We start from the raw sequence: 12397 nt of genomic DNA, 5'->3' as shown, positions 1-12397 counted from the left end.
GCTTAAATCAGCAATAAAAAGCGCCGTCTTTTCACTAGCTACCTGATTTGCTGCAAAGTCTGTTTAACACTGCAGCTATTAGAACACCGATTAGAAAATCATACTTATCATTGATTTGATATGTCATATTATAATTTGTAATGGTGCAAGGGGTTAGGGTTACTTCCTGGATGGGATTTTGTTACAATATATCAAATTGTATTTCAAATAAAAACAAACAAACAAAAAAAAAACTTAATGAAGAAATACTTTGAACAAAAAAAAGATTAATCTATTGGTATTTATCACAGATAATATTCAATCTATAATATTAATTTCACTTTGATTTGGCCAGAATCTAAAGTGACTTCCAGTTTAAATCTGCTGCATCGAGTTTAAAGTTTAAGTTATGTACATAAACTAATTACGTAATGAATTCGTTTTTCAATTAACAAATTTACATCAGCAGTTTTCTGCCAGCATTCCTCTCTCACCTTAATTGTTGTGATAATGTATTTATATTATTCATAGCTCTCCGTTATAATGATCTGTTCCTCCTGACTGAAGCAAGCGGCACGCGATTGGTCCATTTTGTGAAGTCAAATGATGCGCCAAACGCCCCCTTTCATGGGGACGCGCACAGAGCCTGAAACAGAAAGCCTGAATTGACAAAGAAAGTTCATAACCACCGTCGTGATACCACTTATCTCAGATCTCGAGTTTAGGGTTTGTCGAGCCAGTTCACACAAAGAAAGCCTGAGTATGTTGAACTTGCTTCGTAGTTCAACCCCTCAGGTTACAGTCAGCTTTCTGCAGCAGTTAGATTTCTCAATCACCATGTTAACTAGGTCATTGCATTCATGCACAAGATTACAGAAACCTGATTTCCCAGATGGACTTCTCCTGAGGGAAGCAGATTCCTTGTCTGGGTTTTTAATCATAATCACATTTCAATCATTCATCCAATCTAGAGCAGGCAGAGGGAGGAACCGTGCGCTTTAAAGTGTTCAGAAACATGAACATGCCAGTTAAGAGACGATAAATAGTGAAATCACGTTTTTTAATGCCGTCAGAGACATAAACAGTCCAATCTAGAGCCAACAGGGAGAGAAACCATATGCTTTGAAGGAGTTAACTACAAACAATCCAGAGCACACAAGGAGCCAAACCACAGACTGTAAAAAAATATGGACGTAGTCACCATGACGTCAGCCACTGGTTTGTGAACTGCTGTTTTGAAGCCTCGAGAGTTTAGTGATTTGACCATGTTTGATTTTTGGAGCCATAAGTGACCATATTTGGATGAGAGGGTGGAGCTGACAATTTATGGTTAACAACAGTGATAACGCTAATTTTCGCCTAAAACCATTAAAACAAAATGTACTCACCGGAAAAAAATGAATATCCAACTCACTGGTGGGTCTTTTATCACAACCAAATGCTGAACAAGACTTTTTTCAGGTGACTTAAATGTTGCAATTAACTTTCATGAACTGAAAACACACTGAAGTAGCAACATCTACACCTGTACTCAATGAATCCAGGGGTTACGCCATGGTTACAGTACGAAGTACAGTATCAATTTTGACCCTGTGGTAGCAACTTGTCAATCACAACATAGCCACGCCCTAAAGCATTCGCTGCTTTATCGTTTATTTTATTATAAATGGGGCCATAATTTACAAAATGAACATCATGCTGTACTGAAGAAGACTTGAAACTAGCAATTGAGACCATAAACTCATTAGGAAACAGTTTACTGAGGTAATAAAGAGAGAAGTAGGGTCATTTTCTCATAGACTTCTATACAATCGGACTTCTTTTTGCAGCCAGTGGAGTCGCCTGCTGCTGGTCATTAGAGAGAATGCAGGTTTAAGGAACTTATCTTTGCATTGGCTTCACTTTTTCAGACTGGGAGCTACCTGCTTGAGCAAAACCCAGGGGTGCAAACCAGTGATGGTCCAAAACAGTGACATTTTTCTTGTCAGTATTTATTTTGCCATCAAATCTAAAAAAAAGCCACTAGTCCACCAAAAAACTACAAGAAACTGAAGTTGGGGAGTGGAACCGTGCGCTCTAGTGATTAGTGATGTGAACCGTCCAATCTACAAAGTCTTAATAATAATTTGATTGACGTTTCTGTGCAGCACAATCTTAAAGAACACTGGTCCTACCTGATCAGACAAACAGAACAATTTTAACTTGTTTCATGATAATCTTCAGTCTGCATGATGTGATATTCTAGCCACATCACCCTGAAGACACTTATTATCATCATTATTTTTATACATTAAATGTTAAATAAAAAAATGTCGTAAGTTGCGGAAGTGAAGTGTTGCACAGACAGGAAACAGTGTTTTAGTCTAAAGGTCTATTTCATCATGAGGACATGAAGGGTCTGCTGTCGAGACGAAACATAAGAGGAAGTGAGTTTTTGCCTCTGTAGGTGTGTTTGTTTTCAAGGATTGAAGGATTTTAATGGTCACACAGACAAATAAATGAACGTGCGTAGTGAAATGTAACATGGTGCACTCATTAACCCAATCTCAACCAAGAGTCAAGGCAGATGGCCGTCCACATAGAGTTCGGTTCTGCTCGAGGTTTCTTCTCTTAAAGGGGAGTTTTTCCTCGCTGCTCAGGGAGGAATGTTGGGTCTCTGTAAATTAAAGAGTACAGTCTAGACTTGCTCTGTGTGGAAATGCCCTGAGATAACTTCTGTTATGATTTAAATAAACAAAATTGACCTGAATAAATAAGAATTAGAAGAAAGAAATATAAAAGGATGGTAGCAGCTCTGTGAGGCTAGGCACTTTACGCTAATATGGTCACAATGACAATGCTAACATGCTAATGTTTAAGGATTTAGTAGCATCTAGTGGTTCAGTTGCAGCACCAATTGACTGATAAAAATCTGAACTCAAATGTTGAACTGTATTGTCAAAAGGTGACGGCTAAGAGATGAAACATTTCCTCACAAGTACAGAAATACAGACCTCTGGCCCTCAGACCTCTGCAGGTTTTACTGAGTGTTTGTCTCCCTCTGGTGGAGACTGAAGTGCGTTGATGGTGAGAGCTGGTGTCAGATAACAGCACAATGTAAAAATGTAACTCATGTAAAAGTATTATCAGTATGAAATGTAAGAATCATTTTAATGTTGCAGGTGTTTAAGGTGTTTTATATGCTTCTCATTGTAATTCTTTGTTGTTGTGTTATGTTATGATTTATTTATGGATTATAGACACAAAAACAAAAAGGAATAACATGTTAAAGTACAAAGCAGCAGCTCCAAGTCTTAAACAGAATATCGGCAGTGATAAAGAGGAAACAAACAAATTACCAGTTCTCATGGATCTTTTTATTGTTTTTTTGTTGTAGACAGAAACAGATGTGTTTCAGAAGAAGACCCTCATCAGCATCATGCTGGTGTGATTTGTTTTTGTTTCGTAACATGTTAAACTGGGAACATTTATTTCCAACAAAGTCCCAAGATGTTAAAAGACAAAAGAAACATAGAGAAGCACAAAACATTCAACATAAAAACTCAACAATACAATCCTGAAATCCAGAAACACATCACCGCAATTTAAATAAAGATAATACAAGGACAATTGTGATAGATAAAGTAATGATGTCATTGCAGATGTCAAGGCACTTTACATGAACACACACTGTCCTTGGTAAGATAGTGATGCTGACTATTGTTATGTATTGAGGAGCAGTGATAATATCTTAACAGAAAAGTCAAAAATCTGTGAAACAGGAACTTGAGTTTTCTGACACACTTCAATAATATTTTAGCAGCAAGATATTCACAGGAAAGTAACTGATCCAGTATAATTCATGATCATGAGCCACGTCCGTAATTTCAGTTCTATTTCTTAATATTTTTAACTCATTTGTTCTTGGCAGCTTCTTCTTATTTCCAGGCAGAACTGACTCAGTTTCACCCAAATGTACGTAATGCCTGTCATCAATGAGACATTCTTTTACACTTTCTAATGAATTACTAAGAGTGGTCTTAATCTCACTAACATCATGCCCAGATACCAGTAACACCAGTAACACAGAAGGTCTTTTCATTCCTGTGCTGTCAGAGTGGAAGTGAAAATATTTCCACTTCCAGTGAAAATAAAGCTATTTGTTTTAATCACTGTGGACAGATTAAGGTTATGAATGTGGAAATTCTTCAGTCTCAAAACACTTTTTTTTTCATGAAAGCCAAATAGATTTCATGGAGCAGAGGTTTAAACTGGAACACATTTTGTTTGTAGATTAGAACCTTTATTTTAACATTTACAGTGGTATGAAAATCTTTAGGCACCCCTCTGAGGCTGCATAATAATTTACTCTGTCTTCACAGAAAATGATCACATTCATCCATCCGTTCATTTTCTAATAAAAGCTGAGTACTGGGGTATTTTCCAGACAAAGATTTTTAGTGTAGCAATATTAAGTTGTATGAAATTAAATCAGACGTGAAAAATAGGCTGTGCAAAAATTTGGGCACCCTTGTCATTGTGTTGGTTTGAACACCTGTAACTACTTAGAACTGAATAACTGGAACACAAAATTGGTTTGGTGAGATCATTAAGCCTTGAACCTCATAGCCAGTTGCATCAAATCATGAGAAAAGGTATTTAAGTTGGCCAATTGCAAGTTGTTCTTTTCTTTGACTGTCCTCTGAAGAGTGGCAACATGGGGACCTCAAATCAACTCTTAAATGACCTGAAAACAAAGATTGTTCAACATTACGGTTTAGGGGAAGACTACAAAAAGCTATCTCAGAGATTTCAGCTGTCAGTTTCCACTGTGAGGAACATAGTGAGGAAATGGAAGACCACAGGCACGGTTCTTGTTAAGGCCAGAAGCGGCAGGCCAAGAAAAATATCGGAGAGGCAAAGGTGAAGGATGGTGAGAATGGCCAAAGACAACCCACGGACCATCCACCTCCAAAGACCTACAACATCATCTTGCTGCAGATGGTGCCACTGTGCATCGTTCAACAATTCAGCGCACTTTGCACAGGGAGAAGCTGTATGGGAGAGTGATGCGGAAGAAGCCTTTTCTGCACACACGCCACAAACACGAGTCGCTTGGGGTATGCAAAAGCACATTTGGACAAGCCAGCTTCATTTTGGAATAAGGTCCTGTGGACTGATGAAACAAAGATTGACTTATTTGGTCATAACAAGGGGCGTTATGCATGGCAGCGAAAGAACACAGCATTCCAAGAAAAACACTTGCTACCCACAGTAAAAATTTAGTGGAGGTTCCATCATGCTGTGGGACTGTGTGGCCAGTGCCAGTACTGGGAATCTTGTTAAAGTTGAGGGTCGCATGGATTCCACTCATTATCAGCAGATTTTTGAGAATAATGTTCAAGAGTCAGTCACAAAGTTGAAGTTTCGCCGGGGCTGGATATTTCAACAAGAAAACTGCTCAAAATCTACTCAGGCGTTCATGCAGAGGAACAAGTCCAATGTCCTGGAACGGCCATCCCAGTCCCCAGACCTGAATATCATTGAAAATCTGTGGGATGATTTGAAGCGCACTGTCCATGCTCGGCAACCATCAAACCTAAGTGGACTGGAGATGTTTTGTAAGGAGGAATGGTCCAAAATACCTTCATCCAGAATCCAGACACTCATTAGAGGCTATAAGAAGCGTCTACAGGCTGTTATTTTTGCAAAAGGAGGCTCGACTAAATATTGATATGATTTTTCTGTTGGAGTGCCCAAATTTATGCACCTGTCTAATTTTGTTTTGATGCATATTGCACATTTTTGTTAATCCAATAAACCTAATTTCACTACTGAGATAATGGTGTGTCCATCACTTATTTGACTGATCAAAATGAAATTGCTGATCCAAACACCCGATTTATAAACGAGAATAATGGAAATTGTCAGGGGTGCCTAAACTTTTTCATACCGCTGTATTTGCAGGTTGGTGCCACTGCAGTGATGGCTGCTTGTTTACATCCACCTACAACCAGGATTCATCTATACATTAGGGATGTGCAGAAAGCCCAGTATTTGTATTTGTTGAGGCAGCAAAATTATTTGTATTCGAATGAAAGTGGAAAGAGGCTTAAAGGTATAATATGTAATTATTCCACATTAAAATGTCTAAAAACAACTAGACTTATGATATATGTTGTTGAGTTGTGTACTTACATTATCCAAAATGTTTCCAACAGTTTTCAAACCCAGAGAAATCTGTAATTTAATCAAAGTAACGGACCGTTTCATTTGGTCGCCTGTCAATGGCGTCATACCTCCTCTACCAAAGAGTAAACACGCACCAGATGTACACGGCGGCGCTGTGTTTGTCCGCTACAATGGCGTCGACCAAAGAGTAACTTACACACATACAAGATAATACATCGGCGTTGTGGTTGTTCCACACAAACTGTTATAAATGGACTTTTATTCAGTTTTAAGACACATTTTCATGATAAATTTAGGTGGTTTTTAACTATATCTTTTAGCCGGAAGAAGGATTTTAGTCATTGGACGTCTGGATCTTAAGTTATCAGAGAAATAAACTGGACAAACGTTAGCAGCAGCTCGGCTAACAGCCCCTCCAGGAAGTCCGGTGGTCACCAAACATCGTCGGAGAAACATTGATTTTTTTAGGTGAAACAGCTTTAATTAGTATTTTTAATGATTTTAATCTGCGTGTACGTTTGTTGTTGGAGAGGAGGAGACCTCCGCGGATAATTTGGCTCCCGGGAGAAACCGACCGAATGTCTGGATCTAAAGTTATAAGAGAAATAAACCAAACAAGTTTTAGCAGCAGCTCGGCTAACAGCCCGTACCAGACATCCGGTGCTCGCCGTACATCGTCGGAGAAATATTGATTTTTTTTTTTAGGTGAAACAGCTTCATTCAGTGTTTTTACCTGTAATCTCCGGGTCCGTTTGTTCTGGAGAGGAGGAGACCTCTGTGGGTAAAAACATCCTGAATGATGAACACTGGAGTAATCCTATCCCGGTGAAACTGGTTATTTAACGACAAAGACAATAACTCCCATGATCCCTTGCTACTTCACACCGTCATCGCACTCGAATGAGAGACCCCTAGCAGCTGAAATTAAATATTGTGCATTTAAAAATCCTGTTTTTGTTTTTATTATGCTTTTAATTTTAGAAAATTAAAGTGTTACAATAAGTGTTCATAAATAAACTACCTTATGAAGGAGGTTCCCACACCGGGTCTTGAACTGGAGCCAGCCTCAAGCACAATCTGCGATGTCCCTCCAAAGTTACTGGGTCAAATCCTCGGCCACGGCTTCACTGCGCCGTGTAACTGTACTTCTTGACAGCTGGAGAGCTTTGATCGAAGATAATATTTCTGCCTTGTTTTTAAAGTCTCGGAACAATGAGTCAGCTGCTTCAACGAAAGCCTGTTTTACCATCTCTCCATCCTTGGAAGGACTTCTTGTTCTTAACCATGAAGTGACTCACCCGGAAAGATGCTTCGGTGGCGGCTTTCGCTTTTGAAGTTAGCTGTGAGAAAAATGACTGCTGTCCGGACAACTGGCATTTTAGTTCCTTCACCTTTCTCTTTCTCAGCTCGCTTTTCGGCGGGAAGTTGGTGTCATAGTTTTTATGAACAGTCTGAAAATGCCGCTTCACATTTCCCTTCTTCGGTATTAGTGCGATGGTAAACTGGCAGATGAGGAAATATGTTTTTGGCTTCTTACTTAGGTCCAGCTCCACCACTCATTTTTATACCCTTTCTTAAGTTTAAGAGAAAAAACCGAGGGCTAAAAATTGGAGGCTAACTAGGCAACTCGCTAGCTTGCGCATGCGCAGTGACGTAAGTGTCAGAAAAGGTCAGATGTCAGACTGGCTGCCCTGTATATCAATCAAGTGACAAATTTCATAGTGGGGATGGATGATAGGCTGACGTCCATATTTTTTTTTAATGCCATGCGATCTATCCACACTACCTTTTGCGATCGACTGGTAGATCGCGATCAACGTATTGGGCACCCCTGGTGTAGAATAGAACCTTTTACTTTAATGCATTTGATGACTATATTTATAACATATAACCACGTCTGGGCAGATTTCTCGGCAAACGCCCCCCCCAGAAAAAGTGAAATTCCTTTTAAGTCAAGTCAAACCCATTTTATTTATATAGCACCAAATCAGGGCACTTTTCACACAGAGCAGGTCTAGACTGTACTCTTTAATTTACAGTGACCCAACATTCCTCCATGAGCAGCACTTGGCAACAGCAGCAATTTAAAAACTCCCCTTGAATGGGAAGAAACGTCAAGCAGAACCGGACTCTAGGTGGGCGGCCATCTGTTGGGTTGAGACATCAGAGATTATGGTATTATATCCAAATGAGGCATCACCAAAACTTGGATTAGTTATTTGTTCTTTTTTTTTTTTTTAGTCATTTTTAGTCATTTCCCTGCAGTGATTTTCTTTGTTTCTGATTCACTTCTTAAATAAAACAGAAAGGTTCTGGTACAGTTATATAATTCAATAGATCAGCTTATTTCAGTGTCTTTATCACGTTCTTTGTGCTGAAATGAAGAAGCTGTATCTTCAATCCAGTTGGTAAAATAAATATATACTATAGCAGACAGGGGATTGATGTTTCCTTTTAGATTATAGAGTTTCAATCCTGTGGGATTCCTCTTCGTCTTTGTCTTCAGTTTTCCTCTCTGTCAGCTCACTTTCTCTGCTGGGCAGCGTTTCAGAAACCTCAGGAATCTTTGACTGTGTGGAAAATCTAGACCACATGTTTGCACCGAACACACACACACACACACACACACACACACACACACACAGCTCCAACACTTTTTAGTTCCTTTACTTTTCCTTCCTTTCGGATTTTTACTCATTTAAACTTTCATTCTGTTCATTTTACACTGAATTTTATTTCAGCAGAGTTCTTGTTTTGAGCTGTTTTGTGTTCAGACGACATTAAAAAACTGATGCATGTGAGAAACGTGGTTGTAGTTTTGTAGAAGAATAAAGGAAAAGGAAGTATGGAAACTTGCCGGTCAACCTGCAAAACAGAATCTAAAATCTTCTCCTGCACAAAGTGGGGTTTTTTTGGGGGGGGGGGGGGGGGGGGACGTAGGAAAAGAGTCACATGACCTGAGTTTCACATGTGGTGAAGTGATCAGAACGAGGGCAGAGCAGCTGCTTCTGTATCTTCAGCTGTCGTGTTTGAATTTCACAGTTTAACATCTGAGTTACACCAAAGTCTCAAGTTGTTTTCCAGGGTTTTTTTTTTTTAAGGGAAGTCTTGTGTGTATTCTACATTTTTGCTCTTTACTAAATACTATTCTTCTTGTTTCATACAAAACCCCTGCAGGACAGATTCAAGTGTTGGTGCCGAGGCTGGTTTAAACTGAAAATCTGAACTTCAGTGAAATTCTTACTGGTTTTCAAACTTCTATATGTTCCTTTTGCACAGACTGAAATACGTCTGAAGCACCAAGTATCAAAAACTGTCAACTCAGTACTTGGGATGTGCAGAGATCCCAGTATTTGTATTTGTATCTGTATTTGTTGTGGCAGCAATTTGTGTTTGAATAAAAGTAGAAAGAGGCTTAAAAATCTTGTTTTACACTTTTAATTTTAGAAAAATGACTACTGAGCTAAAACTTTACTCATCGGGAGGAACTACGTTTATTACTTTGCACTTGTCATTTATTGCCTGTTTTACAACCTAACTTTGTGGAAAGGGAACAGTCCAGGTATCATCGGATAATTCGTAATTCATTTGTAATTCAAAAACCAAAAAACGCTAAATCTGTTATTGTTTCAAAACAAAAAACAAAAAAAAACGTTTTTGGTGTCAGAATCAAATAATGAAAAACCAATCAAACCCGGCCCGTTTTTGGTTTTTGCCGATTCGTTTTATCGTTATTCCTTTTTGGATTGAATATCGAGCAGGTCTGCGGACATTCAGCCAATTCGTTTTTGCGTTTGAAACCAAAAACTGATGTCACGTGGTTTTTGTTTAGTTTCCCAACAAAAATCCAGAAAACCAAATTCAAAAGCCAAATTTTGGTTTAGAAATCAAGTATTTTTGTCAGTTTTGTATAATAGCGGAAGCGGCTACATTAGCCTACCCATGATCCTCAGCGACTGTGACAGCCTTAACATATAGTCAGTATAACATTATGTAGTACTGCAGATTATTGGTTATGATCGGGATCAACGTACTTTACTGAACATTGAACTGTAAAGAAAATAATGTGTGCTATTGACAAAGAAACGAAGTGTATGAAATATAAGAAAGGTGATAAGAGAATAAATTAAACATAAATAATTAATAAATAATTACATCATGTAACAGTGGAGGTTGAATAAAATGCACAATCTAAAGTCCAGTTTGATGAGTGTAGGGCTTAAATGAGGGATGTGACATGTAAAGTTCAGTTTTATAATCCCGTCTTCATCCCGTTTACACGAACGTGCGCGGCTGTCGCTGGCGTCTTCACCATAGCAACAGTTGCTGAGGATCATGGGTAGGCTAATGTAGCCACTTCCGCTATCGTACAAAACTGACAAAAATACTTGATTTCTAAACCAAAATTGCCCGGTCTTTTTAGTTTGGTTTTCTGGATTTTCATTGAGAAACAAAGAAGGAATAGATCACGTGATTTAGTTTTTCGTTAGTGGTTTAAAATGAAAAAAGGAAAAAACCATGTGACTTCCGTTTTTGGTTTCAAACGCTTTTTTGTTTTTTGTTTTGAAACAATAACAGATTCACCCTTTTTTGGGTTTTGAATTACGAATTATACGATGATACCTGGACCATTCTGGTTATTCTGGTTTCTGTGAGGAAGTTCTGTATTGTAACATATTCGTTGTTCAATTTGTGTTTGTAGCTACTCTCGAAACGAGGGTTATTTAGTGTTGGATTTGTTATGATCGTGTTATTTCCTCCTTTATGTACAGATAGCCATTCATCTGACTGGTTCATTGATATGCCCGTGGTTTTCTGACATGAGTACTAGTCCCCACATCATTTTTATACATATCTAAGCTTCAAAAACTCAGGTATCCGCCACTTATTTTCTGTTCTAATTGTTTCTGATTTAAATCATCATTTCACCAGTTTAGACTAAGTTGTTGTGCAGCTGCTTGTGTTTAGGCAACATTCAACATTTGACAACTTTGGCTTCTTTTGTTACTTTTTTTTAAAGGATTTTATAGAAAAACACCCACCTGCTCACATATTCCCCGTTCCCTAATCATCCTCATTATCCTGCCTCTCATTATCTCATCAGCCCTAGTAGCATTTATACCTGCCAAGGTTCATTTAATCCTTGCCGGATCCTGTTCACCTGTTCCTGATTGTCTTTGACTTGCTGCCTGTTTAGATTTTCTGATCTGTTTAGATCAGATTCCTGATGTCTAAGCACAAGTCTGATTTCATCACTGTATCTATGATTAAAAGACTTAAATCAACTCGTACTGCTTCAGTGTCGTACATACCTGTGACGATGTGTTGATAATCATCTCATCTTATTATCTGTACTGAAGGTGTCACATCATCACTTCTACGAAAAACCAAAACTTAGAGGAGATTCAGGAGTTATGTAACGTGCTAAAAATCACCTCAGAAGGTTTAAAGGACAGGTTCACAATTTTTCAAGTGTCTTAAACCAGCAGTCAGGTGTCCATGGTAACAGTGAAAGAGGTTTTCCTCGCTGTAATCATTCCTCCTGTTCATACTGGATATTAAAAGATCCTTCAAATGTGCTTTCAATGGAAGTGATGGAGGCCAAAATCCACAGTGTGTCCACACAGTCATTTAAAAGTCTGTGTGAAGCTTCTATTCAGCTTCAGCAGTCTGAGTTAGTCATATCAAGTGGATATCTGACACATTTACAGTCTTTTTAGCATCAAATTCCCTCTTTGTGTTTCCTCGGACAGTGTTTCCCTGTTGAGCTGCAGGTGGAAGTATAATAACAAAAAGAGGGACTTTGGCACTAAAAAAGACTGTAACGTTGAAAGATATCTACTTGATTTGACTCATTTGGACGCTGAAGCTTCATATTAGCTTCAGATAAACTTTTAAATACATTTTGTCCTCCATCACTTCCATTGTAAGGTCATTATGAAGGGATCTTCTAATGGTCAGTATGAACAGGAGGAATGATTACAGCAAGAAAAACAGCTTTAATGTTCATTTGGGCTCCTGACTCTTGTTTTAAGACAGACTTTAAAAATTGTGAACCCGTCCTTGAAGTGTGAGCATAAAGGATAAAAACATTAACAGGGCGCTAGCGGCTCCTGCTGGCTGCAAAGCTCATTACACTCATAATAGAAAACATTTGGACAGAATCATCCACCTGATGTTAGACGATTCTTAAAAACTTCAAATTAATTTCTACATCATTTCTTTGTGGTTTCTTATTGAAAATCCA

The sequence above is a fragment of the Thunnus maccoyii genome, chromosome 13, assembly GCF_910596095.1.
Source record: "Thunnus maccoyii chromosome 13, fThuMac1.1, whole genome shotgun sequence".
Classification (NCBI taxonomy): domain Eukaryota; kingdom Metazoa; phylum Chordata; class Actinopteri; order Scombriformes; family Scombridae; genus Thunnus; species Thunnus maccoyii.
Note: the sequence above shows the minus strand (reverse complement) of the source record.